The 24,443-nt window shown below is 39.2% G+C and overlaps 1 protein-coding gene across 3 annotated transcripts in view; it reads right to left on the minus strand.

Moving 5' to 3' along the window:
* Nucleotides 1-24,443, minus strand: part of TRPS1 (transcriptional repressor GATA binding 1) — a 211,792-nt gene that overhangs the window by 59,668 nt on the left and 127,681 nt on the right. The window lies entirely within an intron of this gene.

Consider the following 24,443-nt stretch of genomic DNA (forward strand, 5'->3'; position numbering starts at 1 on the left):
TCACATCATAAAGTTGCATAACTGTAGAGCTTTTGCCCTGCTACAGAACCAGCATATACTTCAGAGCAGCTTATTATTATACCTGCATGTATTAACCATTTATTTTGATGTGACAGATGATTACTTAGCAGTAACAAAATGCCAAGTGGGCAGAAGCCTAGTGAGTAAAGCTGAATAAAAAAGTACAGAGGTCAAGGCTGCTCCTAAATTCTGAAGCTTCTTTAGTCTCAACCTGCAATTCACTGTCTGCCACCTTGCCCAGGTGCCAATCTAATCCAAGTCCCTCCTGCATACTGATGTTTACTTGCCAACTCCTCCATTCATTTACGCAAGATGCTGATCTAAGCTGAGCAAAACCGCCTTCCTCTGACACCCTTTGTGCTGTTGTGCATACTCATACACCTTAACATGCTCCGTCATTGCCTCTGAGAACTTATAAGAACTTATAAGCAGTGCATCTGGAAGGAGAAGAGGAAGAACACATCTAAGAAAGGATAAAATAGAAGAGGGAGTCTGCTGGGAAGGAGAAGGCTCTGCAGCAACGATAGCCTTGCCTGCCGCTTGACACTCCAAAAGACTCTACAGCAGTGGGAGACACTCTGCTAATATCCTGACTGTAAAACTACAGCTTGCCCAGAAACAGTGAAGAACAATGTGTGTGCTTCTCAGAGTCTTTAAAATAACGCCTCCCATGATTTTCTCAGGATAAGTCTGCAATCATTTAGAAGTATCCATTATAAAAATCCGCAGTGAGACAGCGCCGTTACCACCCATGCTGAGGCTGCTCCACGCCTTGTTCCGTGTGACACACATTATACCCCTGTAGCTGGCCTATCATCCACACCCTGCTGCTGAGTTGAAAAATGCCCAATGCCAACATCTCACCATGCCAGTGGAAATACACGTCTCTTGGCTCATTTCCACACGTGGTTTAAATGAAGAGCTCAGGAGAGTGGGGAAATTTAAAGAAGGTGACTGAATCTACTGACAACAAAGATCAGAAAAGAAGAGTAAACTTAAAAAAAATTTAAGCATTTTGTTTAAAATCACTTACATGTATTTCAAGATCTATGTTTCAAATGTGAATGTCAATATAATTACTTTTTGTTAATGATTCACTTTGACAGTTTTAATTCTACATTTTTCACTGTTTCTTGGAAGTTAAACAGAGAGATATACAAAATACACATGAGCCCTGTCTATCACTGATTATATATGTATTAAAATATATGTATTTTGCAAATACATGAAAACAATTTCATACATTTTATCCTCTTAGTAAGTCTCTAAGAACTTGCCTCTTTTCAATTATTTTTTTTTCTGTCTGTATCCAAAATATTATTTCTAAAGGATGGGCTTTAAGACCCAATTCCTAAAACTTAAGAAAGAAAATAAGCTTCCAGTGAAGATATGGGCAGTAAACCTCTGCTGTCTCCCTCCTTGCCTGCAAGTCAGCCAGCAGTAGAGCCAGTTTCTCCAGGCCCAGTTGTGCTTTATAACCCTACACACAGAAATGATGTGGAGTGCAGGAAGGACCTGTGTCCCTGTGCCTGCGGCTGCTGCCACCCACCCCTCCCTCCTCCCTGCTCTGGAGCCGCTGGGGAGGGGACTGGGGCTTGCCCCTTCCCTACCAAAAAAGCACAGAGCAGCATTTTGCTAAAAAGGGAGCAATTTCACAGCTAATGGCACTGGAGTAGCGTTAAACAGCAACATGTCTGAAATTAAACACCGAATTTGAAGGAAAAAAAAAAAAAAAAACCAAACTCCAAACATTTCACATCTTCCCCAGGAGATTTTCCCAGCCTACTCCTCGCCTGCCCAAACCCCCTTATTCTATCAGTGCACTAACAAAGCCAAGGAGCTCCCGCTGTGGCATCTCATCAGAGGGCACTGGAGTTAACAATGAGACTGTGAGCTCCAGTGGCCATGGCAACAGTAGCTAATTCTTCTTCCCAATCAGGGTGGCAATTCTCTCCCATGGCTTGAATCAGTTACAAAACAAAATACTCTCAAAGACCTTTCAGAGCCAATAGCCTTGCAGTTAATCTGCTAATAGGAAATAATCTGCAGCTAATATACACATTCCAGGGCAGCAGTGTGTTTTCTTAATACTTTGTTACATGGGCCTCATTCCAAAGAAAGCAGAGCAAAGAATAGAAAACAGACATTCATAAAAAACACTATAATACTACCTGGCCACTATTAATGCCTGAAACGTGCTACAACTTGCATGGCTCTTAAAATGGTGATTTGGAGTGACAGCACTAGATAGACTGAGCTCAATGCAATTAGATCAAAAGAAGTTACATACAGTATTAGTTAGCAGCTAGTTCATGTGAAAAATCAGCCTTGAAATGATTTCCACATTGCTCTCTTTTCATTTAAATATCTATGAAGAAAAGCACTGAGTTGACAGGAATGTGCATCAGTAATAAACAATTCTAGATGGATACACGAAAACAGATACTAATAAACATTCACTTAGAGCATACTTACCTAACTGTGTGATGGGACTTTAGCCATACATTCTCTCACCTACCTTAAACACAGCAAATGGATAGTGGGTGAGAAAATAGTGCTGAAAAACTAACAGTGAATCACCAATTTTTGCATTAGACACGCCAGTAAATCTATGCAACGTGACTTAGCTTCACTTTACTAAGGGAAGGACTTGACATCTGAAAGCTGGAGTATATTGGGTCCACGGTGTTCCAGGTACAGGCACAAAGGCAGGGTGAGCCTCAGGAACTCAGACATTGCCATCTTATACATGTAATTCAGACACAGATGCAGCACTACTGTTGGGTTAAGGAACCTCCATTCCTAGCAAGTCTAAATGCTGCCAGTGGACGTGGTTGTCACAGGAAATAACTCTCCCAGCTTCACAACCATGTTTGTTCACCACATCCAACCCAAACCACCCCATTTGCACCACCAACACAGTTCAAGTGAAACTAAAAGTCTCTCAGTGCTCAGGTATATTTACACTTTTTTTTTTTTTTCTTTTTCCCCTCCAGGGGTAAAGCCAAGGACACCTGGTCTTGTCAGGCCACTGCACAGGCATCTAACAGAATTAAAAGACTGATTGCAGGTTCTGGCAAAGATTGAGAGCGACAGAAGTGACTAACACATCAGTCAGTGCGGTGCAACAGATTGTCTTCAACCACCTGCTGCAATTGCAGTGGCACCTCTCATTTAGGCTACCAAAATGTTTCATTTCTAGACCATCTTGTAAACTTCTGAAACTTCCATTAATCAGGGTGACATTTCATAGATTCTTCTCTTGTTCCAAAGACGACTACTGGAATTTTAAGCTCTAACATTTAAAAAATTCTGTGTCTATAGTTAATATAAAAGTGGTTTTATTTTAAATGAAGAGAACAAAAATTGTGTATTTCCACTACGATCTTATTTGTACTTCATTGAAAGCTGCTTAAGTACTGAAATGTGAAAAGGAAGGCAAGCTCATTGTAACAGCCAAACGATTTTAGCAGCAAAACCACTTCAAATGTTCTAATTCAAAAATACTGTGCAAGTATCAAGTCAAAGGCCTTAAAAATGGCAGCTCTCCCAGTTCACAAATATGAGATACAGTTTAAGAAATGTTCAGAGCATGGCTAATGATGGAAGACCTCCACATTGGTGTCCGTATCCTTTATAGGGAATTGCTGTACTCTCTAATTATCTCAAGATTTCATGTCATGTAACCCATTTCTACTTTGTGTCATTCCCCAGGTAAACTAGATGGTTTGTGAGAAGGAGTGAAAATTGGTCACCTTCACATCTTTCCAATGACTGACAGGGAGCTCCTCTTGTATTTGGGGCATTTATGAGAGCTGCTTCCTGTATGAGTTCTTTTTGAAGTCATCCCAGGAGCTGCTGCTCTCTGCATGTCCTGGGGCAGAAAGCTCCCGGGACAGGATCTCGTCACAAGGCAGTCTGTTTCCCTGAAACATCCAGGAACATTATCTCTGTACATCTGTAAATTTGTCTGAAACAGGCTGACAAGTCTGGGTAAGAGCAGGAGGAGCAGAAATGACTGTACAGACATATATAAACATCCTTCCCTTCATAAATGCAAGAGAAAGATTGCATAAAGCTATGTTACAATGTATACAAGCCCAATGCACAGTGATAAATCAAATTTTGCTTGACCTTGCTCAGAACAAGTAGTTTCACTGCTGATCTGCAGTTTATACATGAGCATTTAGAGTTTGGTGACAGCTATTTTACACAAACTGACCAACTGCACAATTTACCTTTTTTGTTTGTTTATTTTATCCTGATACTGTGGTTCAATCTTATCCTCAAAACAGTCTGACTCATTCTAAGCACACTCTGCAAAGAGAATGGGATTTCAATAGTAGTCAGCACTAACCTACTTCTCCTCTCTAACCATTGGCATAATAAGTAAATGCTCCTTGATTTTGATGGGAGAAACAGAAACAGGTCATTGCTGAGGGCTCTTGAAATTCCACCAGAATCTCTAAACAGGTCAAACATGCTGCAGTCTCACTGCTGTTTATCCCTGACAAATCCAGACTGTGTAATAATATCTGTTTATCTTGATATATATTTGAAGCAGTTCCTTGGGAGGAGATTGTGCAAATAGCTGCAAACACCACCTTTTAATTGCATTCTGCCTTTCCCCCAGTACTGGTGAGTGATGGTTTGGTCCAGTAATGTGCCTGCCTTCGCATTTCAATTCTTGCACCCTCTCTGTCTCAGTGAGAAAGAAAAAAAAAAAGGCTGCCTGAGTCGCTGTGTATTCCAAGTCTTTACTTGCTGAGAGTCCTGAATGTTGCCCATTTCATGGAAAAAAAAAAAAAAAAAAAAAAAAAAAAGAGAGTGCCAGGGTAAGAGATTAAAAAAAAAAAAAAAGCTGAAATCTTTAATGTTAAATGATTTTCATCACTGAACACTACTTTTATTTTTCTTTAAATCAGTTTTTTATAATTTGAGTTGTCATGACAACATGATGCAACACTTCACTGCCATGACAATGTGACAACTTTCAAAAACAGTAAGTGCTGTTTTTACTCTGTTTTTCAATCGCTCCCAAGGAAACAAGCTGTTATTTACTTCTGTGACGAAACTCATACGATACCATAATGGATCCAATGTCAAGAAAAATTAAAGCATAGAATGGGGGAAACAGGGATGGAAAATATGTTTTTGTGTACATAATTACTCCATAAAAAGTACACATTTTTTTTCCACTGTCTTATCCCAGTTCACCACCATAACTCTGCTCATTTCCACCTATGAATGACTTTCTCCATATCCTGACCAAAACTGATTAATCACAGCAGCATAATTGACTCAAAAAGGGCCTGTTTTCTTAGCAGCAGTTTCAGTTGATGTTTTTACGCTTGGTTGTGTGCATTTGGATACTACAAAACAAACTGAATTAAATGAAATCTCTGTGTGACCATGAGCTAACTCCAGCAGAGCAATGTATTTGTAAATCCAATCAATTTATGTGAGACTTATGTCTAAATTCTATGGGGACGATAAATCCACTGGCTAACTCTCTTCTAGATGGAGCCAAGAAATGTTTCCAGACACTAGAGCTTAGTTATCTATATTATGCAGTTGTAGGGGGGGGGGGGAATCACCAGGATTATATCTATTCTGTTTAGCAAAAATAATTCTCAGGAGCTAGCATGGACCAAGGACCACTCCCAAAAAGGCAGCAGGGTAGCTGTCATCTTGTTCTGGAAACTGAGGCAGTTTAAAACTACTAAAATGCATCAGCTGATCCTTAGCACCATTTTCCATATGGGGATAGACATAGCCAGTTTTCCCAGCACCCTTTTTTTTGAGGAACGTGAAAAAGCCCAAAACAGTTGATATCGAAACACATTATAGTAAAGGCTCACTTCATGTGGGTGTGATGGAGGCTTTGTTAAAGCACAGCGATGCATTTATATAGCACTTACTGTAAGACCCAACCTATCCATGGAAAGTTGCTCTCTCAGTGCAGGGGAACACTGGCCCAGCCCAAGGGGTAACCCCATACCTGCCTGCTGCCCCCACCCTCAGCAGAACTACCTGGGCCTGGGCACAGACAGAGGGGCAGTGAGGAACCAGGGAGACTTTCAGCCTGATACAACTGTTGATGTGTTTTGAATATCAATGATTGCTTCCTTAAACAAAAGACAGAGCTAGAGCAAAGACGCTGTACTACTTTTAGGACAGTACAGTTGAGAAATTACTCTGTGTATACAAACAGACCTCTATAACAAAATATTAAAGAGATATATATGTGTGTGTGTGTTTACACATATATATACTTGATACATATATACCAGTACTTTTGGCAGCAAAGGTAAATCTGTTTCACAGCATCAATTTCAAATAAAAGAAAATGAATCATTCCACAGGAGAAAAAGTAAGCACATTTGCATGACTGATACATTATGTAATTTAAAAATTTCATGCACTTTCACCACCCCATTCAGTGGTTTAGTGACTGCTATTTACCCATGTCAGGCTCAGATAAAGGTAAGCTAAACTGGAGGTTTCAGTGCTTTGTTTACTTTTCTGAAAGAGTTCAAGACTTAATTTGCAACCTGCCTAGAAGACATGAATTCACTAGGAGAAAGAGAGCGCAGAGGACCTAATAATTAGTCCCATCCCGAATATCTCATACAGCTCCCATTTTTCCGTAATGGAATCTTTCTACTGATTTCAGTATAATCTGAACCAGAAAAGAAGATAATTATACATCAGCTCTTCATTAATAAAAACAAACTAACTAACAAAAAAAACCCCAAAAAACCCCCAAAGAAACCAAGATCCACTTCCGCCTCCAAAACCCCACACACTTCCCATTCTACATCTTTATATCTCTACTTATTATGAGTTCCTGTTGACAGGAAGAGATACAGCCTTTGTTTCCATTTGTTTCCTAACTAGCAAAGCAAAGCCGCCAAAAGCCAAAGTGGTTGAAGATGCTGTTTCACAAAAGTTGCCTATAAACAGGCTTTTGTTTGTGTCTATCAGTCAAAATGTGCTTGTGCTTGTTGTCATACAGGCTTGCAGTCAGGATTATCTTGACTTTCTTCTCCTGACAGGTGATCAAAATCACAACACATTCTGCTCTACACTCTTCAAAAAGCATTGTATATTTTATGACGAATTGTTTCAAACCATAAGCCTAGATACTGCCAGGAGGTGGAGAGGAGGCGAAATTTACAGCAGAGCAGTAAGAGGAAGTGGGAACTTTGGAAAATCATCAGGTTTCTCCGTGGCATAACAGTGACTTGAGTCAGAAACCTATATGCTGGGAACTTGTATTTTGACCCTGACATGCAGAAAGTGAAGACATTCACGGGCACCATCCAGATGGTAATTTGAACTAGCTGGCCATAGCATGGGTGGTAAATCATCATTTAACATGGCCTATGGAACCAGGACAAAGAGCGGAGAGGACAACTGTGATGTCACACTTGTGTGGTGGCACTTTATTACTACCAGAGAAATTGGTATGACCTGGGTATGCTTTCAGATATGTGAATATCAATATGCAGTTACAGTAATGGTGTGTTATTGACCTCAGACTGCTTCAATGGTGAATACCAACTTCTCTTTTTCCTGAAATGTTTTTAATCACTTAGAGAAATGGGGATTTTTCTTAAACTCAGCTCTCACGAGAAAAATCAGACCAGAGAAACTTAAGTGGTGATGTGTAATAAATTGGGACACCCATGTCTGATTTTAATCTCACTTGTGTTATGGATCTGTTTCCTGTTGACGGCATGTAACTGGGAGTTGCACAATATACGGAGAAACTTGTGGGCAGCATGATGATGATGATGTAGAAAAAGCAACAGTGAAACATGGATTAAGCACAGGAAAATTTGTACTGGCTGAAGATGCTCCAGAAGAGTGTGGGCAAGGGATTCATTGATGAGGAGGTGAGAAATACTATCAGCCACCTCTTCAGCTCTCATCCTTTCAGAGATTGTTAGATTGGAAAATAAGTTTCCCAATCTTCTATCCTTAGACTCTTTCTTATTTTGTTCATTTTGACAAAAATATTTACTTTAACATAAAGTAAACACACAGCTCAGGGAAATGTCATAAAATAATCTTTCAGTTGAACTTTATCTTTACTCAGATGAATTGTGAGAATATGCTTAGGTGCCATTTAAATCTGAAAATGTATTTTGCACTCTTTTGTATTTTTAAAGCAAAATATAACAGAAATTCAGCACATAATTTAGACATTAATATCACTGAAATATCAAGGATTTAAAAATGACATTACCACAGATTACCATTCTTTGGAAATGAGACATTAATTTTCTCTCCTGTCAAATTTTATTTATTTTGTGGATCCACAACTTTCCTTTACTTTAGGTGTCTTTCTGAAGTATCTATGCCACGCCATAAATATGAGTCATAATTCAAGAAAGAAGTAAGGATGGCAACATCACCAAAAAAGCACCAGTCTTCCCATATTCTGAATAAGAATGCAGACCCCCCAAAAAATTCTGTTTTCTTATAGTGCTGGTATTGTACTTGATACTTCTGAATGTAAACCTAATATGACGTTGAATGCTGCTTTTACAGCTGGTGAACAATATTTAAAAATACCCAAAGTTAACATATATCCTGTGCAAGTTAAAATATTTTAGGGTATTTTTTTTTGTTGTGTGTACAAGATGGGAGAGATGTAGCATATTAAAATTCTCTTAATATATTTAGTATGAGCATTCACACAACTCATCCAAAGTTCTTCTCTGTGTGCTATTAAAATATGACATCACTTTTGCAAGAGGTTTGCCACAATGCGCCTTTGGTTCTATTCTATATTTTTTTCAGACTCCATTTCAGTCATGCTGTTATAGCTGAAGTTTGAGATGGTAGCTAAGAATGAAGGAACAATATACAACCAATATACCAGCAGGGAGAGAATCTTGAGTCAGTTTTCTTTGTTTTTAAGGCAAGAAGTTTGAAGCAGCTAAGACTCGTTGCAACCATTCTGATGGCATTTACTGAGACTGGCAGTTGTCTGAGGCAATATTGCATAGACTGTAAACACTTGGAACTGCAAATGCTTTTTGTTAACACACAACTCACAGCAAGAAGAGGAACATGAGCTTTAGGGGAACTATGGTAATATAAATAAATATATATTAATCATCATCATCAATCTTCCAGCAGTTTCCTACTGAATTTGTTGAAGAGGTAAAGACAGACTGCTGCTGACCTGATGAAGGATTTCCTTCTTTTTAAACTGAAAGTCACTTAAAGAAATTATTTTCTAAGCCTACTGTGTCAAATGTAATCAAATTGATTAGTAAATATCAGCATGTTTTTCTATCACTGGAATTTGCAGAAGAAGCAAGTATGCAGGATACATGACAAAAAAAATAAAGTTTGGCTGAAGTTGCTTGAATAATTTATATATTATCCCAAAAGCTGAGTGTCAAGCTGCATCACTACTGAGATTTTAAGAGCAATCACCACCTCACATCAAAAAACTGCATATTGCTGGATCTCGGCTTTAAGTTATTTCCATGTCCAAAAAGCAATGTACTTAAGTTCTTCATTCTCAAAGAATATTTATAACAAACAAGAATGAACAAAAGCCCTAAGTACAGTATCCTGAATGCAATAATCACTGTTTGCCAGACTGGACATGCTGGCAATATAGCCTTTTAATCCTCTTTGTTGGAGGAATAAAGAAATTATCTTTGCATCTCTTGTGCTCACTTTTACCAGAAGAGTTTCTCACTTATCACTGACAATTGCCTGAGTTAAGACCTTGATATGGACTTGTATTTGGGATGAAGCTCAGCTCCCACCAGCATCCTAAAAAATCTGCCTGCATTATGCCTGAGAGCCCAAAATCTGACCCCTTACCTAGGTGTCCCTGAGCTGTTTTGAAAACTTGGCCTTGATCCCAGCATGTTGAACTGTATTCTGATTCTCAGAGAAACTATACCACAAACAGGCACTCCTGTGCCCAAAACCTGTTTGGCACTTGCACAACCTCCACCTCCTGTGCTTGTCTCAACGGCAGCCATTTGCTCTTCCTTTTGCAAATTTGCACCTCATTTAAGGCTGACCTAGAACTAGGCAAAATTGAACACAGATTGGGAGCAGAATTTTATCTGAAAAAGTAGTGGGGGTGGGGGGGGGAAGTTTTTTCAGCCATTAGTTTTCAACTGCCTATTTTTTCATCCAACTGCAATTCCAGTATTTCAGTACTAGTTATTTTAGTACATTAGTACTAGTACATTACTGCAGGAAAGGCAAGGGAATGGTCAAGCTGCCTCCAAGTTTGATTTCACAGTAAATACTGCAACACATTCACAGCTTGTCAATCCTGGTTCCTGAGGTGCAACCACATAGCACTTTTACTTGGATGGCAGATACATGTCCCTATTCCCTAGACTGGTGTCAGAGGGGCTCATATTTAATGTGTGCATGCTTGTGCATGTGTGATAAGGGGCCAATACTATTTCCCACCACCCCCCAAAATTAACTAAGGCCATTACCTGGCAAAATGTCACATAACTTCCAAACCAATACTCTTATGCCCCACATCACACTGAAGATTACCTCAGTAAAGCACTTATCATTATGTGAGCTTGAAAGTTAGGTCTCCCATGAGGGAACATTCCTTGATATTAGCCAAACCATCTGACTAAGAAACACTTCCTATAGTTTTAACATATGGATTACATTTGAACTGACAGTGAGTTTTCCTCTGGACTGATCCCTGCCGCCTCCATACATGGTTATGCTTATTGCTTATGGGGCTCTTTTAAGCACTGCTGCCCTGAAATAAACTCCTACAATTCCTACAGGATTTCACACCAGCCAATTTAAATATTTTAATAATGAGTAAAAAGTTTCAAATGAAGATAAAATATTTTGTCAAGCCACCGACGGTGCTGACAGTTCAAAAAGAAAATGCTTTCTTTGCAGCACCCATCAGCACATCTGTGACCAGACTACATCTCTGGATTGTTCAGAATTCCCAGTCTTCTGCTTTTCCAAACCAAACTGCTCAGCAGATGGACAGACCGATGAGCCAGGCTAATGGCAACATCTGCCACTGAAGGTCCTGCTGGAGCTGGAGGCACAGTGGCCTTGCCTAGAGAGGTGATGTGCTGGCAGAGGCCATTGCAGTCCCCACCACTGGCTTTCTGGAGAGCTCCGGCAAGAGCTGAAGCTCAGTGCCCCAGCTGGGCCAGCAGCAAGAGCAACCCTGTAGTTGCTTTGGAGTGCCACCTCCCATGGAATGAAAGACACTTTGGCACTGGCCTACCCGTGACAACCTGGGGACATCAGCACCACAAAGCCTGTGGCCCCAACCCAGCAAGGAGTGCCTGATCCCCATTCTGTTTGCGAGCTGTAACCAGGACAGATGCAAGGCACCTTAGGAAATTTACTCCTGCTTTCAGAATTGTCCACAACTGTTGGAGGATTCCCTCAGCCCTGGAGACACGATGCTGGACACCACTGAAGGCACCTATGAGCTTCACAGGTGACTGCTGCTCACCCAGAGTGACACTTCTGAGAGCCCTGGCGTGGCTCTTTTGCTTATGTAAAAAACATGTGGTACCATGGGCTGCACTACATCTCCAAACTTTCTTCTGGCTCTTTGTGCTTTTCTTTCAGTAAAGATAAAAAGCAGCTAACAGAGTTCCCCGACATCCACCACATCCTGGCAGAAGGAAATGCTTCAGATTTCGTGGTGATTTGGGTTTCTCAGTGCCAGTCACTGTTTCTGTTTTTATATATTTAATAGCTATCTAAAAACTAGAAACTTAGCAACATATTTTGTAGCTGATTTGGCTGATAATGCCTTTTTTAAAAGCTCGTTTCCTGCTTTAGGATAGCATGGTAACAAAAAGAGCTGGGTTTACTCCATTAAGAGAAGACAGTGCATTAAGCCAAACAAGAAAAAACAAATGCTGAAAAGGAAAAAAAATGAAACTAACAGCAAGCTGATGTACAGATTAGTTCTATTTATTTTAATTTTCCTGTGCCCCCTTTTTAGATAGTTTATTATTAACTAAAGTAAATTCAGCTGTTCACAGAAATTAGAAAAATGATATGAAAAAGCAAGTTAACAAAAATGAGCTGATACAATTTTGTTTTGTTTTTTTTTTTTTTTTTTTTTTTTTTTTTTTTTTTTTTTTTTGGATTCAGTTGTGGGACTTTAGCCAAGGAGTACAAGAACAAAATACAGAATTATATCTAATGAGAAATCTAACTAACAGAAATACTTCTAATGCAAAAGACAAATTAAAAAGGCCAAAAAAAGACATTATTCCCTCTCTGTATAGTGATGAAGCCTGTTTTAGTGAATACTGCCATGTCTTATAGCTCAAGTCTAAACATTCAGTGCTGATAGAGAAGGGTGCACTTTGCATTCCTTTCTCAATATGGTAAAGCTGTAACTTATACCTCTGACTTATCACAGCATTGGGAAACACATGTTTTCCCCTTATTTGGTAGCACAGAACATCTGGAAAGGAAAAAGGACATACTTCCCAATACCAACTGAGAGCAACCACCACAATAGGACCTGCCTACAGAAGCTGTCACTCCACCTCATTTGAGCAGGACAGAAAACAAAACTCAGAAATATGTAGGGCTGCAGAACATTTGAAACTCTAAAAGTATAGAGAGAAATGGTGCAAGGATGGAGGGAGTTGCACACAGCATTCAGAAGAGCTCAGGGTTCAGCTGCCCACCTTGCAGCTGACACCTTGCAAGTCAGCACCCACTTTTTTCCAGTTTTCTAAGAAGCTCCTAACACATTGAAATAAACAGTCAATGCATGGGTAACTATTTTACAGTGGAAAGCAGGATGAGGAATGTTGCCTTCACTGGAACACTGAAGGTCACAAAGTTGCAATGGCCTCTTACCCACAGCGCTTCCCAAGGGCTACAGAGATGGCAACACAGAGAAGGGAAGAGCCGTGTTGTCTTTTCCGGTATATAAGATAGAGCTGTAGAGCAGCTCAACAGCTGCATGGAGAAATGAATTTCACGGTGAAAAATAAGGAAAATAAGGCAGACTTTAGCTATCTCAGTACCAAATTGCCTTCCTAAAAGTTGTTTGGAGGCAATTAAACACCATGGGTGCCAGGATTGAAGAACTTAAAGCTCAGAAACTGGGTCAAAAATATTCAGTTCTGAACAAGAGCAGGAAACTGAGGTTTGGCCTCTCTGAGCAGCTCTGTACAAGTCTTCTTGTCTGGAAGCAAAAGAGCTGCCTGTCGGGCCCAGGTGCTGCAGCAGCAGCATCAGCCTCCCTCCAGAACACTGCAACAGCTCCTGCTCTTCTCAAATTGGACTAGAACTTCTAAGATACAGCATAAAAGGAAATCATTCACTGGGAAGAGCAAATATTTAGTGGGTAAAAATAAAAGGATGAAGTATTTTCCTTCCTCAAAAAAAATTTCAGCCACACCTCCTCCTAAAGAGGTTCCTAATCACTGCACCAGAAGCCAAGGCAGTTCCATGTGGGACATGCAAACCACGGGGGGACTGGTAAAGAAGTCTGTCTGAGCTGCTGAGTGCTTCCTCCTGCACATGCCAGAGCTGGGAGACGGCACTGCCGCTGCAGCTGATGATGGCTTGAACATCAGCTCATTTGGAAACTCCTGGTGAGAGCAGTGCCAGGAAGGAAAATCTCTCAGGGTCCAGCCCACACCCTAGAGATGATCCTCCCTTCTGACTGCTGCCATTGCATCTGATCTCTGTACTCTTGGGGCATTTTTAAAAATCTCTTTAGAATTCCAAGTTTTACTTGTTTCCAGTAGCAATGCTGGTCACACACATGGCAGGGAGGAGGGAAGTAAGGCTTAAATTGAGCTATAAAGAGGAGACCGCACCTGGTAGAAGGCTGCTACCAGAGCTGGCCTTGCCATTCTCTGTGGAAAACCTTCAGCTGGACACAAGCAGTCAGCATGGTGCTACTCCTAGCACTGCACAGCAACCACCCACCATCTTGCCAGGAGCAGCTGGCAAGAGCCTTCCTGTCAGGACTTGTTTTGGAGCTGAAGAGCTCCAACACACGCCCTCAGAGCAGTAACATTTGCACAAGAGGCATGAAAATGTTGCTACAAAAACTGATCACAAAGTGAAGTTAACATTTTGGTTCGTTCCTGTCCCCTTGAACAGCAACTTTGCAGACACCAGTTTCTCCGCGCAACTGAAGAAGGAGGTATTTTTAATACCATTTTCTGAATGGAAAATTAAAATAAGAGGGCTAAGTGAATTTTCCAAGGACACGGGTCCAAGCAATGTCAGGCCCCAGAAGGGAAATTCCATATAAAGTTACTTTGCAGAAAGCCACTGCTGCCCCTTCCTCCCCACACCCTGCAGACTTTGAATACATTTAGAAACATAACTTCCGAGTTCTGGTTTTTTTCTGTTTTCTGTTTCTAGATATATATATACATGCACCATTTCCCATCATGTATTAATTATGTCAATCTCTTTTCCTCAGATCCTTACTTGTTGAAAGATTGTTTTACAGAATGAAAAGCAAAGCCAAACAAAAAAATTTTTATGGGTGCTTTTGAAGAAAACAGCTACAGAAATGACTATCTGGCACAGGCAAGACAGAAGACAACAACCAAGGGAAAGCATTCAAGAATCTCTGAGGATGAAGCAATTCCTACTGTTTTGAACTGCACACATGAACCCAGAGTTGGGCAACAAACCCTCCCTAAGAGAAACTGCAGTGGGACATGCTGCACAGTGATGGTATCGCTGTCTTACTGTTTCTGCTGAACTTCATTGCAGGAAGCTGCTGTAAAAGGTTCACAATGCCACAGCACCCATGATCTTGGAGAACCCCTGGAGAATATGATGGAAACAAACAGGTCCTCTTGCCACAGAGAAGCATCACGGTAGTATTAATAGCTCTGATGGTGCAACTGAGCTCACTTAAACTCCCCTGTAACCAAATCCAGGCTTACAGCTACACACTTAAACTATCAGGAATTCATATACTCTCCTGTCTTTTATATCTGAACCTGTTATCATTACAAAGATATGTTCCAGTGCAATCAGACTGTAGTGGCTTGATTCAGGATTTGCTGTATGGAAAACCTGCAGCCATCAAACTAGTCTAAGTGATCACACTTAGAAAAGACACCCAGAAACTGATTTTCCTCTCCTTAAGATGTTAAAGTAAACTATATAAAAACACTTCTAAATGTTCTAAAGTAGGATACCTCTTTTAATCCTTGTTAGCATTGTTGTTTTTTTTAATCTCATTTATATATTGCCATTTGCCAGCATTAGTGAGGTGTTCATTAAATTAAAAAAGTAAAAAAGGCAAGAAAATCCCACATGAAAAGATGTTTTCACTATGAAAAACAAAAAGCCAAGGAAAATACCAACCACAGTAAGGCAAGTCCATAGTTTGAAATACACCCCTTCAAAGAAATAAATTGCTGATTTCAAAAAACACTTTAGTGACATAAACATTACAAAAAATAAAGCCTTTCATTCTTCGTCACACAGCATAATGAACTGAATACTGAGATGACATAGGAAAAGAAGAGTAAGTGGTTCATTGTAAAATACTATCATAAGACAGGAAGCCTGCTTCTTACATTATCCCATGGTAACCAAGTTTTAAGGGTTGATTCTATTCTTCTAATATGGATAGCACAATACGGTGCCTTCATTTCTCCTTTTCTGGGCAGGTTGATGCTAATCACATTGCACAGGCATTCATGGAAATGCTGTACTCTGCCACTGACTGAAATATATGCCAGTTGGATGTCATTAATAATACTCTCAAACCAAGTAACAGGAGTTGAAGGGAAAATGGTAGATACAGGCAGAATTTCCTGAATTTCTCCAGCAGGACCACATGTGCCATGGTTTAACACCTTAATTTAGGCAGCATATAAAACATTTTCAGGCAGATATGCTTATCTTTATGCACATACAGAAGATGTTTATTTTGGGAAAAGCATCACAGGACACATTACACAGAAATAAGTGTATTTGCCACAATCTCCTTTTCAGTTATGATAGGCTTTGCATTCAAAGATCCCTGATAATGTTGTGATCATTTTTCCCAGAACAGATGAATCATAGATGTTAGAGATTAGCAAGGCAAGTCAAATCACCAACACCTACCACTCTTCTCCATACCAAACAGTTATTCCTACAGCACAGGACTGTGAACCACATGAATCACAAGCAATGCCCATTCACAGAAGCAAAACAAACATTCCTGTCACTCTGTGCCATCCTGTTTGATCTCACTGGAACATAAAAGTGATGCAAGGTCAGGCAGGGGCAAGAGCTGGAGAGAAAGATTGCTGTGCAATGCTGGGACGCCCAGCAGGGTATGGCATTAGAGGTACACAGCGTTTCTCTGCCTGTTTTCTGATCTCACATGACTGAAATCACAGCCAATTCAGCACAAATGGAGGATATCCCAGGTCAGCACCAAACCAGTGCCTCAGCATGGTACCAGAGGCCACTCGTCTGCTGGACGCCTCACTCCTGATTTAAGTCAGGAGAATTTTCCACCACCTGTGATCATTAAAGATTCCCTCATGCTTCTTTCAGGGGTGAGTTAACCCTCCTGACCTGGCCAGATGATTGCTTTTTACCTATTTAATTTCCACCTGTAGTTTCAGTTTCCTTACTTCCTAGCACAAATTACTCTGTGCTGCTAAAGGGTGCTGTAAGTCACATTTCTGGAAGTGATCCCTGAAGAAAGGAATAGACCCTTTGGGAGTGGAATGTACAGAATTATTGAACAATTAAAAGTGACTCATAGAAGAATATAAAAATTATTATTGGGAGTACATGCTGTAAACCCCTGATTATTTCCAGGGTCCATAAAACCAATTCTGAATTTATAATGGATAAAGGAAGCAGCATGCAATATGCCAGATGGATTAACAGTGAAAGAATGCCAAACTCTCCTCTCCAACTCAGCAATTCAGCATCACTGCAGTTTCACTGCCTTCAGATGCTTTACACTCATTTCATGCAGGGCAAACCAGAAACTTTCAGGTCTCAACAGCTGACTGTCTCCCTGTTCTTAAGCCAAAGAACAAAGAAAACACTTCCACGAAAAATTACAGTATGGTCAATGACAGTCTCCTTGCAACTGCATGAAAGTTTATGTTGCAGGACTTTGTGGATATATCTGCCTGAGGTTTGATCCAACCCATTCTCTTACCATGAAACTGGATTTCACAGAAACACAAGAAGGAAATTTGTTTCATTTTAATGTAATATCTTCTCTTTTTCTCCCCTTCCTTTTTTGTCTAAAGTGATTTGAAAATGAGGGCAGCTTCGGTCAAAAGGCTGGTGAGACAGCAAGCCCTGCCTGAACTGCAAACTAGTCTGCATCCTAAAGTTCTGTTTGTCCCAGCTCTCATCAAGATGTGTTACACACTGCTCAAAAAAACTCTACACACTCTGGGTGATTTTGACTCTGTTGTTTGTGCTCCTCCTCAATAAACAAGAAACAGTGTAGACACCTATTAACTGTTTTGTGATAGGAATCCTGTGGGAGGGGAGAAACTCAAGCCAGAAAATCAAAGAAGCTGAACTCATTTCCATTTGTAAAGAGCTGCTTTACTGTCTGTCTGCAAATAAATCTCCTCAGTAAATAGCTCCAAGGTTGAACTAGAGAATATTGTATGGATCAAAGAATTCATGTCTTCCTGTGTAAAGTGAACAGGCCGCAAGCTCACTTGTTTGTCTAAAACAATTAGGGCTGGTATGAAAAGGAGGGGGCAGGGACAAATAAACCGCAGCTGACTTTACTTTGCAAAATATTTTGGGAGGGGGGGGTTCAAATTAATAACTGTTCAGGCCCCCAAACAGTCTAATCTTTGTCAATTGGTGCCAAATTATGCAAGGCGCTGCCAATTCTGGTTGTCTAACAAATCACTAGCAGTGTACATCTAGGCTGAAGCCTGATTGATTCTGGTCATTATTTGGGCTGATCTCATTTGCACACATGTAACCAATATGCAGTCCAGATGTTCATTTGCAGTGAACCACTGAGTGAAACTACTCATCTACACGCAACTTTAATCCTGCAGCACAGCACCACAGTCCCATCGCTTCTCCTCACCAATGCAAGGATTCATCCAGCACAAAAATCTATAAAACATTCTGCTAATATTTCTGTCAGCTGAATGACTTTTACAGTGCTATATAAAGCTGACAGATAATGCATGCCAGTCCTAATTTGAGATAAACTTTTCTTTTGGGACTCTAACCATTGAACAAGCAAACAGATTGAGCAGTAACATTTATTACAATGCATAAATCACTTCCCTGCAACTACTACGGGTCTTGCCTAGGGCAAAACTTCCTAGTAGCCCATGAATTCTAATATACTGGATAAACTACTAAATTGTATTGTCACTCTGCCATTTGCTTATCAAAAGCAAATTCATAAAGCTTTTCAAAAGTAATTTGACAACCTTTTTTTTTACCATGTGCAGCCTCTATAAATATGTAATAGCAACATTTTTCCAGGGCTTATAATAATAATATTAGAGTGTTTTCTTTTTCATTGCACCACTATTTACTGAAGCCCACTGTCCTAATCCATACAACTGGTTTTGCTTCTAATTTAAGCTTATGTAGAAGGGCTTATGAACCCACATGTCACAGCAGTGTAAGGGAGGTGAACTTAGAAGCAACTCCCTAAATATGAGTTTCAGACAGATGAGGGCCCTTTTATACTACAACATCCATTGCAAAAGATCCTTCAAGTGTCTAAATGAAACTGGTAAGGGAGAATCTGGTGCTTTATTTTTACAATGATTATGGGATTAGTGAGCAAAGAAGTAACATTCAAGTACTTTTGTAAATGCAATCTAAGTGGAATAGTTTAAAATTCTCACCTTAGAATTTCATCTCACCTGTAGATAAACAACTGCTGTAAATAGTGAATCATTCTTTAAAATTGCTCAACCACTCTTTAACATAAAACCCAAATTCTATATTGGAAAGAACATCAATTCCTTCTTTACAAGTAATCAATAAAGTGATTGTCACTGCCTCTTCTTTATAGTTGTTTATGCTTTCTAGGGAAATGCATTTATGTTTCAACTACTAAACTTGGATTTTATTTTTTTTTATTAAAAAAAGAGTCTTTCCTCACAATGATGATTCCATACTTTACATCTGTTTCCTCTGGCTTTTCAGCCATTTTGGCCTCAGTGGAGTCCTTTTAATTGCATTTATCCTTATCCTGGATTGTATGAGCCCATTCCCAAGGATGTCTGGTTTTCATCAGGTAATGACCATTAATTCTGGCTGCATTTCCTTCTAAATCTTGTTGAATGGCATAAGAACCAGAAGCCCTATGTCTTTTCTTGTGTATCCTATTGTTTTGGAAATCACAATTTTCCCTGAGCTTCAGCTGAAGGTTGTTTCACCTAAAGGCACAGAGATGGCCTTCACACCAAAGAATCCTCACAGCTTCTCTCTCCTCACAGTTTGTTTTTTCTAACTATCAATCTCGCCTCTGGTGTTGTCATACACACTTCACTCAGAGCTCCAGATCATTTCCCTGTATTTGCAGCTGGAGCCCCTCCCTGCATCACTTACAGGAATGTAGGAGAGCACAGCTCATGGTACCACACAGGTCCTCCTTTGGGCCCTACAAACTCAACCTCAAAAGACTCTGTAAGTTACTGTAACTCAAGTAACATTTATAGGCTTTCAGTTCTAGGCTAAAGTCTTGCTATGGTGAGTTTATGGGATCCAGTAACAGTTAATAAAGGAAACGTAACAGCAGAACACATCTTGGTAAACACAGTCTCCTGTCTGCAATTTACCCCTGTGGATGTGTGTGTATGTGTATGTTGAAGGACCAACTTTATCTTCCACTATAGCTAAAAGTGATTTTAATGTCTTAAATGACATATTTGCTTTTGTTAAATAATACTAAAATTATAGAGAGAAATAACCCCATAAACATGAAGATCTAAGGGTTCGTTTTTGTTCTTTTTTAATAGTGTAGCATTACTCAGTGCTTGATTTGCAGCTAATTTGTAAAAGACCAAAATATAAACCCCAACTTTTACCACAAAAGATGACAGTAACTTATTTTCTGTTACAGCTGGACAATGAACTAAAATCTCTGGGCAGTGTGGTTAATAATAATGGATTTGGTCCAATAGAAAATTCAGGAACATGGATTCTGCTAATTTGACACAATTTTCCATTTTTACTGCAGTTACGTCACTTTACCATGCTTACCAATCAAGTTTAAATCCCCTAAACATTTTACTTGAGCTGTACTCTTCAAATCCTCCCATGGGTCCACACAACTTCCTCAGGGCAAGGGCAGGTTTCAGCTGCCAGTGGGAGCATGGTGCTAATATCACCAGGCAGAGGCTTTTCTCCCTTCCAATCTCCACTTTCCCACCATTTTATTACCAAAAAGATAAAAAAACCCAAGATTTTTGCCTGTCCCTAGCCATTGCTGCACTTTAGAAATCTTTGTTTGCATCCTACTGTGGAGATACCTCCTCTTCACATGCTCCTGATTTTGATAAACACTCAGTATCTCAAAATAACACGAAAGTGTTACCAATTCAAGTCCACTTGATTACCTTTGACTTGGTCATGAATGACCTGTACATGCAAAGAACCCAAGACCACTTCTTCCAATTTGAAAATATTTTCCCCTACAATCTGCAAAGTTCCTGCTACTGAAAAGCAGGAGCCGAGAAGATCTGAATTCCAAGTTCTTGCATCAGCAAGAGTGTGTTTTAGACTGAACTACTGTATTACTAAACACATAAGCCTCCTTTTTTTTTTTTTTTTTTTATTATTCTGAGGCAGAAATAAACATCTACGTCTATTTATAAGGAAGTAAAACATACGCAAAAAACACATCTTCTCGGAAAAATTGATTAAGAAAAAGAAATGAAGATTTATCTGAGCATGTTGTACCCCCTCCTCCCTTTCTTTCCCTTCTATGTTTCAATGTTTCCCTTCTATGTTTCACTCTGCAGGTTCTTACCTTGACATGCAAGACTGAAGAGTTAAGCAAATATAACCTCAAAGGTCTCTACATGCACTGACAACCATGGGTGGACTACAGACCAGCCTTGAATCAGGGCCCACCCATTACAGGAAGAGAAAGTACTTTGCCGCAAGAAAGAGGGAAATAATCTTCCTACAGTACAGGACACTGTCACTGCACCAATAAGCCTATTGCAAAAATCCTTTGAGTTTCAGGTTGCTTTTGTGGCTATGATTTTCAAAAGAAGAGACTGAAGCCAGTGAATGAAGCATATTTAACTAAAAGAACAGTCAAATGTTTGATATAAATTCTATCACATTTTCCTTCCACCTCTGTTGGAGTTCGTACTACATGAAGATGGAATTTGGTCATCTTAATTGATTCTCCAAGCAGCCAATATTCAGGGTCTCAAAGAGTGAGCATTAGATTTGTGATACCCAAATCTTCTAAGAAAACATCAACCTATAAAAGAGAAATAAGTAACAGAGGACAGGGAATTCTTTCCATATTGCTTTTTTTATCTGGTCATTACATGAAGGGATCTTGTCCTCTTTTTAACAGAGAAAAAGAACATTACCAGAATGCTCAGTCACTTTCTTCAGTCATTTGGTAGCTCAGGCTTTTTTCCAGCACTGAGTAATCTGCCGCTTCTAACCCTTAAATTGCAAAAAAAACAGTTTCCTGGGAGTTAGTCTCCTGGGTTCAACAAAGTATTTCCAATTTCTTCAGATGACAGCATCCCCAGCTGTCAACTTCTTCCTGTGAAGCAGCGCTTTTATTAGGCTTGAAATTCTCTTCCATTAAGTCATACACTAAAGTCTGACCTTGGCTGTACTTAGTTAATTCCACATCCACTTCTTTGGGGTTCATCTGCCACTCATTCACTCAACTGGACTTGTTCTACTGCCAATCATTTGGTCAACTTCTCAGTCTTAGATCTTCTTTTTCCTCCCGAGCCAAAGATTCTTCCTATCCTGACTCTTTTTTTGAACTTTAGTTATCAGAAGTGCTGTTTCAGACATTGAAGCTATAATGCTTTGTTATACAGCAGAGTTAAACTCTTGGCTTCTGACTCTGCAACTACACAACATCCAAGCGGAAGCAAACCTGTCTTGCTTGAGCTCTGAACTGGCTTTCCCTGGATTAAATGCAGAGCCACACTTCTCTGGATTAGCTGTCCCCTCTTGCTGAATTTTTCTCCCTCTCTGTGGTAAATTAAGTGTAATATTAATACATATCTCAATTAATATGACATTCTTAGCTTTGATAACTAACTAATTTTTAATTAGATTGTTATGCAGAAGCACTTAATGTATTTCTGTAAGTGACACCTACGCTGGCAGATTTAAAAAGTGTCTGTTACGATGTCAAAGTTTAATTAGCTTTCACTGCAAATAAAAGACATATTAACTCACAGTTTGCTTAGAAAGCCATATAATACATGATCATTACTTTTCCAAAGGTGAAGCCACTAATTTTTTAATATGGGATTTTTTCTCATTTACTTCATACAATAGTCCCTTAACTCCTTATGCATACTGTAAATCACTTCTCATGCCTTTGACCTCATTACAAATCAAAGTCCTATTTCCAATAGTACTTTTCCAATGTTAATGAAACGAAATTTATATACCATTTCTAAAGCAAATCTCTTGTGTGAGAGCCAACATTCATTGGAATTTCCTTGCCATCAGTTTATGGCCTCTTTGCACATGGCAGATGAGAGGCTATCTCTGAAGGAATCATTATAGCAATAACAGAAGGCTTTAAATGCACTCTTCTCACACTACATTATTTAATCTTTTTCTATATTGAGAAATAGTTATTTAATTCAGTAATTGCCATAGGTAGCCAGTAAGAAGAGTGTAGAAGCAGGATATATTAATCCAAAAAAGGTTGTTTTTTGTATTTTCTATTTGATATGGGAAATGACACTGACAAAATGGAAATGGGACATAATTAATTCTCTGGGAATAGAAAGTTGGATCACTCTGTAACACGTATGATCCCTTAAACCTACATTTATCATAGCACATATAACTTTTTCTTTTGGAAAAGTACATATCAAACACCAAGGCCATATTGCATTTTCAACAGCATTAAGTGCAATTTTCCATGAACTGAACTGCTCTGGATGAACCCAGCTAGTTTACAAACTAAAATTAAAATCTGGCCTGTAGACATTTTAATTTCACTCCATCTTTTCTAAAACATAGACTGACACTGAAACACAACTGCTCTTGTATAAAAACCTCACAGACACTATCTTCATAATCCATTATTCTAAATTCTCTCTCTCTCTTAGACATAAAGTCTGTGTCTTTGTATTTTCTGCAACAGAAATATCCAGAATGAATTCTGATTCTGTTTCCTCTAGACATCTCTACAGAAGGAAATAGAAAGATACAGTTGTATTTCCACGCTTATTTTAATAACAGACATATTATTTTGTGGTTTAAAATCAAGTTGAGTATTCTTAGTAAACCTGTTTTTGGTTTTTTTTTGGTAACACCTGAAGTATCATCTTTCCCTCTGCACTGATATATTGAATTCAACGCCCTTCAAAGCAAAGGAATTATGCAACAGAAAAAAACAAAACACAAACAAAGTGAAAAAATACAATAACAACTCTCTTGCAAGAAATGAGGGCATCTTTTTCTAGATGTAAATACACTAGTGGAACAACTGTTCTGACAGCAAACTTTTCCCAACAATGTTGTAATCCACTTTTAAACTTATAGGTATCTTAAAAACTAATGTTGATATGGTAAATAAAATTTTCATAAACCCAAAAATATTAAGAGAAAAATAAACAGTTGAGAAAAAAAAACCAGATTCTTTCTCTTTTAGCTTCTTTACCAGAATTTTATTCTAACAGCCCTATTACTGTCTCCAGGTAAAATTTCCTTGCTCCCACTACAATGAGAGCCATAAAGAAGGACCCAGTGCCTGCAGAAAGCTCTCATTAACTTTCCAGCCTGAGTCCACTTTGTTATCAGGGTCTGATTGTTCAACAGCCTTGGTTAAATATATACATTTGTATATAACTGTCAAACTCACCAGAAATTATGATAATAGTAATGTTGCCTGGCATAAACAACTGTCAAATTCTTTCCTATTTCTCTAAAATAATTCTATTGGAAACTCGTGGATTTACTTGGTTTTAGTAACAGGAATGAGACAAAATCAAACTGCCAAAGATTTTGAGTATTTTCGCACACTATCATGGATTACCCTTCAAGGTTCTTATTACCATTTAGATAGATATTCCTAGCTGCTGTCTTAGGTCAGCAAGTATTCAAATCACTGGAACAGATTTGTGTTAACACATGCTGTGGACAGATGCAGCAGAAATGTATCTATTCTCTGAAAAGAAAAACAAAATCAAAAACACCCACTGCACCTTAACAGCAAAGGAATG

This window comes from Zosterops lateralis, assembly GCF_965231275.1.
Source record: "Zosterops lateralis genome assembly, chromosome: 1".
NCBI lineage: Eukaryota > Metazoa > Chordata > Aves > Passeriformes > Zosteropidae > Zosterops > Zosterops lateralis.